Here is a 12,375-nt window from a genome sequence, read left to right on the forward strand (position 1 = left end):
GCCACACAGAGACAGCCATGGAGGGTGCTTTTCGACGTGTTCTTAGTTCTTAGACATCTCAACCACGGAGATTATTTTCTTTTTTTTCTTCTTCTGGATTCATTTCTATTGCAAGTGTAAAACTGTAAAAACGTATAACAAAATAGATAGGCATGTTAAAAAGTTTCGGTCAGTCTCTCTCATCTGAAAGTAATTAGAGATAGAGCAGAATGTAATTAAGAGATCCGCTATAATGGGATTTCCTGCTAATTATCATATTAATTGGATGGAGGTGGGCAGGTAAGCTCATAGGTATAGTCATACACTCTTACATTATCTACCACTGCCAATGGTACGTACCTACAAGTGCAACAAGATTAATCTTGAGTTGCAGAGGTAATCCAATATGATACTTAATTGCTCATGGTTAATTTGGTTTGAAAATAGTAGACTAGTTAATCAAGCTGGACTTGTAACTAGACTTTCGCTACACTATGTTAGTATAAATGTTGGCATTCCTTCTTCACAAAACTCTACTCTTTAAAGAAGCCCAAGGTTGCAGCCCAAGCCCATAATTGTTTAATTACAATTGTTGTAGTTGACTTTGTTGTCTTGCTGTACGTCAAAGACCCATGTGAAGACTGGAAGATCAGTTTTGCTGTCAGCTTCCCCATCTTAGCATAATTGTATAATTGCAATTGTTTCTTTTGTGTGGTTGCCTTGCTCTCGAAAGCCAAAGACCATCTTTGAAGAATATAGTTCAATTTCAACTTGCAACCTCATCTCAGTTTGCTGCCTTGTTGTCGTGGTTCCCAATCCCATCTCATATTGCTGTCTTGTCCAAGATCAAGCTTAAATCTTGAAGATCAAAAGAAGACCCATCTTCATCATGGCTCCGGTAAGCTCTTGCATGACATCTCTTTCACAAAACCATGGGTTTTTCATGGGTTCCATTCTTGTGTCAGTTTTGATTAAGGAGCTTGAGTGTTTTGGGTTCTTGAATTGGTATTCCCAATTGAAATTAGGAGCATGGGTTTACATGGGCAATCTGAAATTATGGGTATGGGTTTACCTACTCCAATTGAGATTAAGGGTTCTTTGAGTGAACTGTCCCTTCTCTTCATACTCTATATATATGGGTTCTCTGTTCCATTTCGGTATTGAAAACACTTGTGTTTCAGTCCCTTTGTTTATCAAGAGTTTATCTCTTTGGTTTTCTGCTTTTCAAAATGTCTTGTTCCATGTTGAAAACAATTTGAAAAACACAAAACCATTCATGCATATTCATCTCTTGCATCCCATGAGTTCAGTTGGGTATTGCAAACTTCAAAGGTGAAATCTCCAAGAAGGACTTGCTGCGTTCATAGCTTGTTTCATAGTTGGGATTTCAAAGTGTATCACTTGTATAAACAATTAGCAAGGAGTGATTACCACAGCCTAGTGAGTCAGTCTAGGAAGGATTGCCGCGTCCAGTTCAATCCCTGTGTTGTAAACTTGTAATTTGTTTTTCATAGTGATTTGGTTTTGGTCTTTCAAGAGTAAAGGCCACGCAGATGTTTTCCCTTGATAGGGTTTTACTGCGTCAACAAAACATGTGTTCTTTATTGCTTTAGTTGGTTTGTTGAATTTACAATACAATCTGTTCATTATCAGTTCTCAGGATTGATCACCCTGTTGCAATCCCTGAGAAAATTTTTGAACGAAAAAAATTAGCTGTGAGCCTATTCACCCCCCCCTCTAGGCTCCTTCTAGGAACATCACACTATTATATAACAAAAAATGCTTCAGCAAATTGTACTAGTATTACTTAAGAGCTGGAGCCTAGAAGCATATTGGTAGAGGCGTAGAGCCATGAAAATCAAAAAATGGAAAGCTCAATCTGCAAAGCATTAATATAGCATCACAAGCTGCACGCATATTAATCTATTTAAGCAGTACGTCGCCAAGAATATTACATGATCGATAATGAAACAAGAGGTTACTTATACTCTTCGTTCGATCATTAGCAAGAGGATGTCACAATCAATTAAAGATGAGTTTGTCATCAACTTCCTGGTCCTATGGTACGTGGTTATGTCACTTACATATTATATAAGTAGCTATTCACTTGGTCTTTATGTAGTTTAATTTCCATTAATTCTTCTGTACGTTGCTTATTTATATAAGGGCTTTGTTAATGAGTTTATTTTTGCGCTCACACCACTTGGTTAAGTTGTGATGCACACATCCCCACAATTTTGACATTTATCAAAAAATAAATAAAGGTTAACTCCTGGTAAACTTTGATCTATATATAGTACGTTATACACTAGATGGAACCCACAAAAAAGTTCTCGATCGCCTACCAATTTGCCACACCATCTTTGTGTCGATCTTGTCAAAGGAGATGCAATTCCAAATTATATTGGGGTGGTGTATCACAACGGCAATTCAGTTAATCATGGTACATAGATCGTCCTTTGTTGGAATATTGGGGTGGGAGAACTCTCTGATCCATCGTATAATATAGCTTTACGGTGGTGTAATTCTTCAGGAGATTCATGTGGAGATCTTTACGACCCGAATTGGGTTAGGATTTGATCGTGGCGTGGTCGCGCTATTGATGCAGGTCTTTATGACAACGAAAAAAATTTGCACTACTGGTTTTCTTGCCTGTGGGACTAAGCAGCTAGCTGATACAGATGATTTTGATTCTGCCTCACTAGGGTTTGATATGATGTTGTACAAGATAGGTTGTTTTAACCTTGTGATGCTCTTCTCAAGGTGGTGACGTAATGCTACAACAACAGCAGTTGCCGCTGGTTTTGCCAACGGTGAGGAAATGTGGGTTAGAGCTACTGGAAGTGAATCTTTAACTGGTATTTTGAGATTAACCTATCCTACTACAGATGTTAATTAGTCCTTGCTTCTTACCCTAACTATAAGGGCAAGAACAAAGTTTAATCTTCTTTTAGTTTCTCTTTTGCATGCGTTCAAGTAATGATTTATGTCATTTGGCCATGGTCACTTGATTCTATGATTTTTCATTTTTACCACAGGGTTTTGGACTGTAGAAACCTTAACACAGGAGAATGGAGAAAAGAAGAAGAAAATGAGGGGAGGAGCTGAGTGACAGTTCTAGAAATAAGCCTATAAGCCCTGTTGGAATGAGCTGTCAATATTTCTTTATTACTTAGATTTTGTTTTAGGGAAACTGAAATTGAGAGGAAATCGCTGTGTATTCTCATTGATAATAGAGGCCTCTTTATATAGAGGTTTACAATGCATAGAATCTCAATCATACAAGGAAAGTAATCTTACATTGAATAGGAATCTAGATCCTTCTAATTTAACCCAATTACCACTAGGTCAAGTAACCAAGAGTTTGGGCCAAACACAGAAAAGAGATTTCCTTAAACACTCCCCCTTGTGTTGCCCAAACGCGGTGCTTCTCTCGTTGCCTCGTTAAAAACCTTGCCGAGTAACAAAAACCCAGTGGGACAAAAATAACATCGGTCGAAGGGGAAAAAGAGCACAACACACCCTTCACGTTTCGAGACCATACATGTCGACATCTCCCCCTGATGTTTGCATCTCCCCCTTGATGACTACGGTCATGGGAGTTCGGATAACTTCCGCAAACGATGCTACCAACATGTTTCTCGAAAGTGAAATTTAGGCAATGACTTAGTGAGCAAGTCTGCCGCACTGTCCTCAAATTGAACCTAGTTCACTTTAATCTTGAGGAGAGTCTGTTGTTGCTGATTATGCTTGGTGTTGTCGCTTTTGATGTAGTCTTGCTTCATTTGTTCAAAACAAGCAACATTATCCTAAATGCTTGTAGGCTCATCTATGGTAGACTTCAAACCACAACTGTTCGAACATGCGTAGCTATGGATCCAATCCATATACATTCATGAACCACTTCGTGAAGAGTAATAATCTTTGCATTGTTCGAAGATATTGCGACTAGGGTCTATTCTGTAGACCTCCAAGATATCACGGTCTTTACCCATGGTGAAACTTAACTAGTTTGGGAATGACCTTTGTGTGGGTCAGAGTGATACCCAATATCAGCAAAACCTTCCAAAACACATGTTGTTTTGGGATGGGGATAGAGGACGCAGGTCAGTGTTGGCGGCGTTCCTGGTGTGTGATGGGTCTGAATCCATCATCTCTCTGTAGGGATAGAACAAGCCCATATCAATCGTACATCTCAAGTACTGAAAGATATCTTTTACACCAATCCTAATGGCGTCGCGTTGGCGCAGAGCTATCTCTTAGCTAACAAGCTTACTGCAAATGAGATGTCCGATCTTGTGCATTTAGCTAAGTACAATAATGCGCCTATTGTACTAAGTAAGGCACTTCTGCCTCTAGCACATCTTCGTCATCATCCTTTCGACGAAGAGGATCCTTTTCAGGATCAAGACTATGGACGATCATGGGGGTGCTTGAAGGCTTGACCTTGTCAAAATGCCTAAGCATCTATCGACACGATGCTCATCAAGTTCCAAACCGAGACATAATCGTGTTCTCTCAAAATCCTTCATCTCAAACTCGGATTTCTAGTGTTCAGCGGTTTCCCTTAACTCTTTAAGGGCTTCTAATGAAGATCATGTCCAACATGAACCGCGATAAAATCCGAAACTTGTTATGGAAACGCGTGGGCATATCCCTTCCCAATCAAGTAGTCACTTTAGTGAGCGTTTCAATCTTATTGTAAACGCGCTCCGTGGTCTAGAGCCACTAGACTTGGGTAAATGAAGTTCACCATGAACCTTCATGTATATTTCGTATCTAGATCCCCATAGAGATACGTAGTGACCACATTTGTAAGCTGCATGTTCAGTTATTCGGAAACTACCAAACTGACAAGGTAGTGGAGTGCAATGACATCCATTACAAAAGAATATGTCTCATTGTAGTCGATTCCAGAGCGTTTTGTGAGAAGCCTTGAGCCATAAGGCGAGATTACCATCTCTTTTTCTCATCACGCTTTCTAACGAAGACCCATTAGTCAAAAGGTTTTATGTTAGGAGGTGTTGGCATCATTGGCTCAAAAACCTTCCTCTTCGTTAGAGAATCCATCTTAACCTAGATCGCATCTTTCCATTTAGGCCAAATCTCTCCACGTTGGCATTCATTCATCAACGGAGTGTGGTTCAATATCATCTGACTCAACAAACTCATGCGCAACGAAATGCGCGACTACATCATCAATTATGATGGAGTTTCTATCCCTTATCTCATGTACACTAGTGTAAGTTTCATAGAGCTCTATATTCTCAGGAATAGGTTCTGATGTTGAGGCGTCCCCCAACGATAACCATAACCCGGAAGATTCTCATGAGACGGATTTTGAATGTCGATGATCCAAGGATTAGGTTGTGCCAAAGCATCCTTCGAACCCACGGGCCTCCCAAGCATCCTAGCTGGGGCCATGACCTGTAACGCCAGAGTGCCACTCTCTTTGGCATTGGCACCATGCCTACCTCCGTGTAGGGTGGCGCTACGTCCTCTCGTAGGGACGTCCTTCCTTGCAAGCATGTTTGCAGCATATTTGTGATCTCGTCACTTTAGTAGGGATCGAGATGAGACATAGTGGGGACAGACCACGACAATTCCTGTCGTTCCTGCTGAACATCTGTGTTCTTATCTCCCCCTAACGACCGGAAGACTGTCTCATCAAAGTGACATCCGCAAATCTAGAGGTAAGGAGATCGCCTAGCAAGGGCATGAAGTGGCGGACGATTGTTGGAGTCTCAAATCCAACGTAGTTGGCCATTCGTCTGTGAGGACCCATCATATAGCGCTGTGGCGGCGCAATTGGCACATAAATACCACACTCAAATATGCGTAAGTACGATACTTGTACCCAGTCACTAGCTGTAACGCAAAGGTACATTGAGTGGCGGTGGGTCGTAGGCGAATTAGCATAGCATAGCTGCATGCGATATTGCATCACCCCAAGCAAATATAAGGAGATTGGTGCGCATTACCAATGTCCTGACTACCATCGTAGTCGTTTCCGCGAGACCATTTGGGTGTGTACATGGGAATATGATGTCCAACATCAGTCCCAATGCAATAACCATCGAAAGTCTTCGATGTAAACTCTCTAGCATCATCAAGTCCAATTGACGGAATAGGATGATCCGGGGAGTGAGCCCGTTGTCATATGATATTTGCTAGGAGTGTAGCATAAGCAGCATTTACAAGTGGACAATGACACAACACGTTATCAGCGTGTTTGTGTATCAACCAACATCATGAGATATTTAAACGTCCGCAAGTTGGTTGAATCAATCCATAGAATCCCCATGGGTTCTATGTAAGAACAAAATGAGTATTTTCATATCCTTTGCATAGGACGGTCTCAGTCCTAATTTCTCTAAGGAACAGACTTTGTAAAACGAGCGAGAGGCTTAAGAAGCAACCAATAAGAATTTTGGTTAGGCCTGAGCGTCTAAAACGCTATTTGAAGCAAAGTGTGTGACTACATGCATCTCCCAACATGGCGTTGGAGCCATGAGAATTAGTATGTATGGCGTCATGGCCATTGGGAGGAACAACCATGGCGTCATGCTCATGGTTGGCGCCATTGATGGCGTCATCACATGGGACTTGGGCAGCCCTATGGCGCCCCAAGACGGCTGCAGCGCTAGATGCTGCAATTGTTGCGGTCTTGCTAAGTCCAGGAATCAATTTTCGATTCTTGCTTCTTCTCACTCTGAAGAATGGATGTCCGTGTGAAGTCTTTAGTATACGGAGCATCATATCACGACCAAGATGACCTATCCTGTCGTGACAAAGCCAATATGTGTCTAAATCCAAGAGATCTTCTCTCATAACTTCATTGGATTTAAGAGCTCGAATAGTGACATAGAGTCCACTAGAGAGACACATAAACTTCTCTAAGATGTGCCTTTGTTCGCAATCATTAGGGGTATTACAAAGGAACTCATTACCGTTCTCTACATGCATTTTCGCATGGAATCCATTGGCTATCCATAGGTGCGAGTTGCCCTAGGAGCGTAGAGAGTTTCTGTGACATTAATCAAGGTGCCATTTGGCAAGTGGAACTTGGGCTATTCCATGTCCTTGAATTAATATTGATGGCCCAGCCATCGTAGTCACGAAGTCATATGCTCAGAATCAAAATGGAGTCATAATGAAAAGAACTCGAAATTTTATTCATAAGCCAACAGAGTACATCATTGTCTCTTAACCATTAGGAGAATCTAATCCAAATGCTAGCTAATGCAAAACAATGGTAGTCGTCTAACATCTTTCGGTAATTCCAAAATAAATGTGACCAGGTGAGTAGAGAGATGTCGGTGGAGCAAGGCTCGCTTAAGTACCACTAATCTCAGAACCTTCCTAGACATCACACTTACTTTGGGTGAGCCTACTTTGAAGAAAGACTAAACTATTGGCATTTACTACAAAGTATATGACAATTGCCTATTACATCTCTTGGAAAAATAAAGACTTAAACAGAATTGGCGATCTATTGATCCCAGCCAGATTTGTAGTCTTCAACCCTTCACTCTAGATCATCTTCTTGATCTTCTTGTTCCACATAGTGAGCTTCTCTTGCTTCACAATATGCTTTGTAGGCGGTGACAAGTTCTTCACGAGCTCTACAAATGTGTGCCCAATGATCAGACACTCCACATCGAGAATATACATCTCTTTCCTCAAACTCCATTGATTGAGGCGCTTTGAAAGCGTCATTTAGATGGCTCTTAGTGTTGGTGGCGCCACCAACATGGCCAGAGGCATTGCCTCCCTCTCTCTTTCCACGTTGACCTCTTCGGTTCCGTGTTCACCTATATTGGCGGTTACCTTCCCAAGTAGAGCGATTATATGGACCAGAACGTCCAGAAGTATCCCTAAGGTTAGGGTTTCGCTCTTGGCGCCTTCTCTTAGGGGTGCGACTATAATTGGACTCCGGAATATGCTCTATTTCCACGGATATCGAATTATAGTTCTTCATAAGGATGTTGTCATGCTTTTCAGCGACATTCATAGCTCCAATGAGCTCATGAAACCTTGTGATCCGTCCTGCAGCAACATCGATTCGATAGTTCTTAGCAACCATCAATGCAGAGACGGGGAAGGTAGAGAGAGTGTGACGTCACATAATGACATGGCACCGACAGCATGTCCCACTTTCAGATTTTCAACCTACAAGAAGAGCAGAATTCCCAAAATGACCTCTAGAAAAGAAAAAAAAAATCTAAAACAGATTTTCATCTCACCTCTGTCTCTTCTCTTCTTCCATACCACTTCTCCATATTTTCCAGAAGCCAATTTGCAAGTAAAGGAAACTGAGCTATTAAGGACAAACGAAGAAAGTAAAAGTACTATCAGATCCAACAACCATTAAAGCCATTTTAATTATCAAAGTTATGAAATGAAGCAACTATATATCTCCGAATTCTCTAATTTTGACTATAGTTCAGTTTCTCAAATGAACTCAATTCCTTTATCTATTTCAGTATTTCTTCAGATACAGAACACAAATAACCAAAATCTCAATTCGAAAATGCATGAAAAGAGATCTCATCACCCTAGAACTGCACCTCAATGGGGTAGTTTTACTTCCTCAGCTATCACAGATACCAAATTCAAAAGAAGCTAGACCCAATAAGAGACAAAAATAGGGTAATTTCCAATTCAAAATTCAACTTCAAATCAATATAAACCCAGAATGATCAATTAGATTTCTGGGTGTTCTTAAAAGGCAAAGTAGAAGCTACTGAGCAGAAATTGAACGAAGGAAAAGGTAAAATACCAGCAGTTCGGCCTTGACCAAGCCAATTCTACAGCCCCTGAAAATCTCTTCAACTGTTTGAGGATTGTAGGCTACTCCACCATTAACTCCATTCATATATACATAGCCATCTCTCTCTTCTCTCTCTCTGTCAATGACTCCAAACCTCGGTCAAACCCAACCCAAATCGGTCGAATTTCATAGATATCCATAAAACCATAATTGATACACTCTTCGGCAAGACTCGAAGAAGTCTGGGAATGTACTGAAGCAAGACAATGAAGAGCAAAGCATGTTTTGTAGCAACCACATCTGAACCTCCGGACCGCTGCCGACACCTCCAAACTACAATATGCTCCAATTAGAGCCTCTAGAAACCCTTCCATTAACCTCTAGAAAACTCATCTCGGATCTCGGGTCTCTTAAGCTCCGATTACAGCTTCAAGCTCTTCAGCAAATCGGACCAAATTTCTTCTTCTTCTTCTTCTTCTTCATAGCCCCTAAATTTCGATCTCGGATCTACTGGATTCTCCTACATATCGACTCGCACCTCTAATTCCTTCAATGGGTCTTTCTCAGACGATCGCAACTCAATCTTCTGAGCCCCCAAAGCCTAAGATTTTGAGCGAGCTGAAATGGACGGGTGCAGAACAAAGGTGTGACCATTGTCAAAGGTGGAGTCCACGGTGGAGCCGCAGTCGAGGAGGTAGTTTTTGACGGAAGAGAAGGCGGATAAGGTGAGGGTAGAGAGAGAAAGAGCGTGAGGTCTGTGTAGTGAAACGCCATCAGAAATTCGAAGGTGGAAGATCCGACGAGACTGGGTTCTGAGTTGAAATGGTGATATGTCTATTTTGCCCTTCCTGGGGTTCAATGGATGAATAGTGGGCCATGCTTGTTAGTGCCAAGTCACCATCTGACGTCATAATTGGATGAATTTCTGATAATTGGACAATGATGATGGATTTGGGAAGTCCAGGGATGATCTTGATTAAAAAAAAAAGATCAAGGACTAACATGATGTTTTCCCCTAAATTGGAGGAGGCAAACTGAAATTAATCCAAAACCTAAAATCTCTAAAACTCATCCTCCAGCAGCCACCATATCCATGCCACCACCACTAAATTCTTTGTCTTCTGTTTTAATTTCTGGAATCATTCCAAAGGATGTAAACATGTTGGCCAAATATGATTCTTCTATTGACTGTAATTGCTCTGACAAAGGTATGATCTTTGGAGATGATGATTGACGAAGATTAGATATAGAAGTGCATAAATAAAGGATAAATCTTAATTCCTCTCAACTCACAGTTGTTTATCATAAGTCCTAGAGATTTCGATTTTCAAAGCCATTGTATACCTTGTAGTTGCTGTATCTGACAGTCATCTTCTTTATTTTGGATTTATTTTGATACACTGCAATTTATTTTTATTCCAATCTCAAGTGATGATGATTTTAACAACTCAAATATTCAGGACCTATCTCAAGAACAAAAGCATGTTCGGAGAATTTGATCATGGGATTATTGAAGGGCTTATGCGCCAACAACCATTTAGGCTAAGTTTCCTCTGTGATTACAAATAGACTTTCGCATACATCTGTGGCCAACATATGCATTGAGCCCTTAACCATGTATTAATAGTAGATGTTGGTGCGACATGCGACGAGGGTGATGGCGGTATATGAAGATCCATGATGTTGTAGATTAATTCTGGGATTGCAAATTCGCAATATTATTTTTGTCAAATTTTCTTAAAAATAATAATATATCAATTAGTTCCAACTGTAAATCAAAACTAATTGATATAAAAACATGTTAGAAATAATTAGGGATGAGGATTTGCCACCTCATTTGGGATTGCAATACGTGCGTATTATGTTGCGAAAAATATTGCTTTGGGGTTAGTCTTGGCTCCTCCCCTACCTCTGGATCCATATAAGAAGTTATGGATTAGGAACTTGGTTATGGACTGCTATTTGGAATACAAAGGCACCAAACAAAGTTGCATTACAGATTTGGAGGTCCTGTGTTAATATTCTGTTGAACAGATCTTGCTTGAGCACAAAGGGCTACATGGGGGACGTGATGTGTCCATTATGTGCGGGAGGAGTGGAAAATAATGTGCATTGGTTTTTACTCAGTGTGGGTATGAACATGAAGTGTGGACAGCAACACAGTTGCCTATACCTCCGATGGGCATAACAGATCTTAAGGATTGGTTGTTAGATTTAGTGGGCAGATTGAGCAAGGAGCAATTTGGTCAAGTTATGATGTTAATCTGGGCTATATGGAAAAACCGAAACACACAAGTGTGGGAAGGTGTTAAGAAATACCCTCGTGACCCAGTTTTGAGATTGGTTGACAGAGTTTGTCAAGGCCAATAACACTAATTCACAACCAAGAGTGTAGAGTCAAGGTTGGAGAAAGTCGCCGGTAGGGGTGGTTAAAGTGTAATGTCGATGGTGTCCTATTTTGCGCAAAACAGGTAGAGCTGGTGCGGGCATGGTGTTTAGAAAGAAAACCATTGTATGCTCATACCTACAGATTTAAATTTGTGTGAAATAACATTTTCTCACACGGATTTCAATGTGTAAAAGGCTTTACCAACAGTGCACGCACATAATGTTTTTTGGTTGTCTTCAGAGAGGGCGCTAATGCACTTCTCACACTGTTTTGGGAGTCTGTGTGAAATTTTTCATGGGTCTCACTTGCCTATCCACATGCATGATTAAATTAAGTTCAATTTGTGTGATATGAAACTAATATTTTAATGGGTGCGGCTATTGTTACCCTACCATTTTTTTTGTTCACCCTATTTGCTCATTATACCCTATATTTTAATTTTAATTATTTTATTTACTTATCTAACCTATTTCTCTTTCCAGAAATATCCTTATATGACATATCAATTTAAAGAAGATTTTTTTTAACTAAAATCTCTCATTTAATTTATACCAATAAAAATATATTAAAGTTTCCTAATAAAATCATAATTTGATTTACTTCCATTTTTAAATTTTTTTTCTTTTAGTTTCAATGTTCATCTATATTAATCAATGCTAAAAGATTAGTAAGTTAACAACTATGAGTAATTAACAACTATGAGTAATTAACAACTATGAGTAATGAAGAAAATATTGATTTTTTTTTTTGTCTGTGTGTGTGTTTTACAAAGGGTATTGCAAAGATGATGAAGTTAACACTTATAGTTTTGTGAATTGAATCACGAATTACATATGAGGAGACAACAAAAAGATTTTAAAAATTATTAAATTGAAATTTAGGTATAGAAGATGAAGATTAATGTTATCTAATTAAAAATTAAGTAGTCTTTGTATTTAATTTATTAGTTATGTATTTAGTTTTCTTTACAGATTTAGATTTTAGAAAATTAGTATACTTATTAGTCATTTTACACTTGGGTAATATAGTCTTTCAATAATTCAAATGTTTGTAGGGTGAACTAAGAAAATGGTGGGGTGACAATAGCCGCACCCTATTTTAATATCTCATTCAATGTGAAGTAGTTGCTCAACTCACAAAGATTTCTGTGTGAAAGAGTGATGGCATTCCAAAAAAAAAAAATTATGAATCTTAATTAACAAATACAAATACATCTGCTTCTCAAAAAAAAAAA

The sequence above is a fragment of the Rosa rugosa genome, chromosome 2 (assembly GCF_958449725.1).
Source record: "Rosa rugosa chromosome 2, drRosRugo1.1, whole genome shotgun sequence".
Classification (NCBI taxonomy): Eukaryota; Viridiplantae; Streptophyta; class Magnoliopsida; order Rosales; family Rosaceae; genus Rosa; species Rosa rugosa.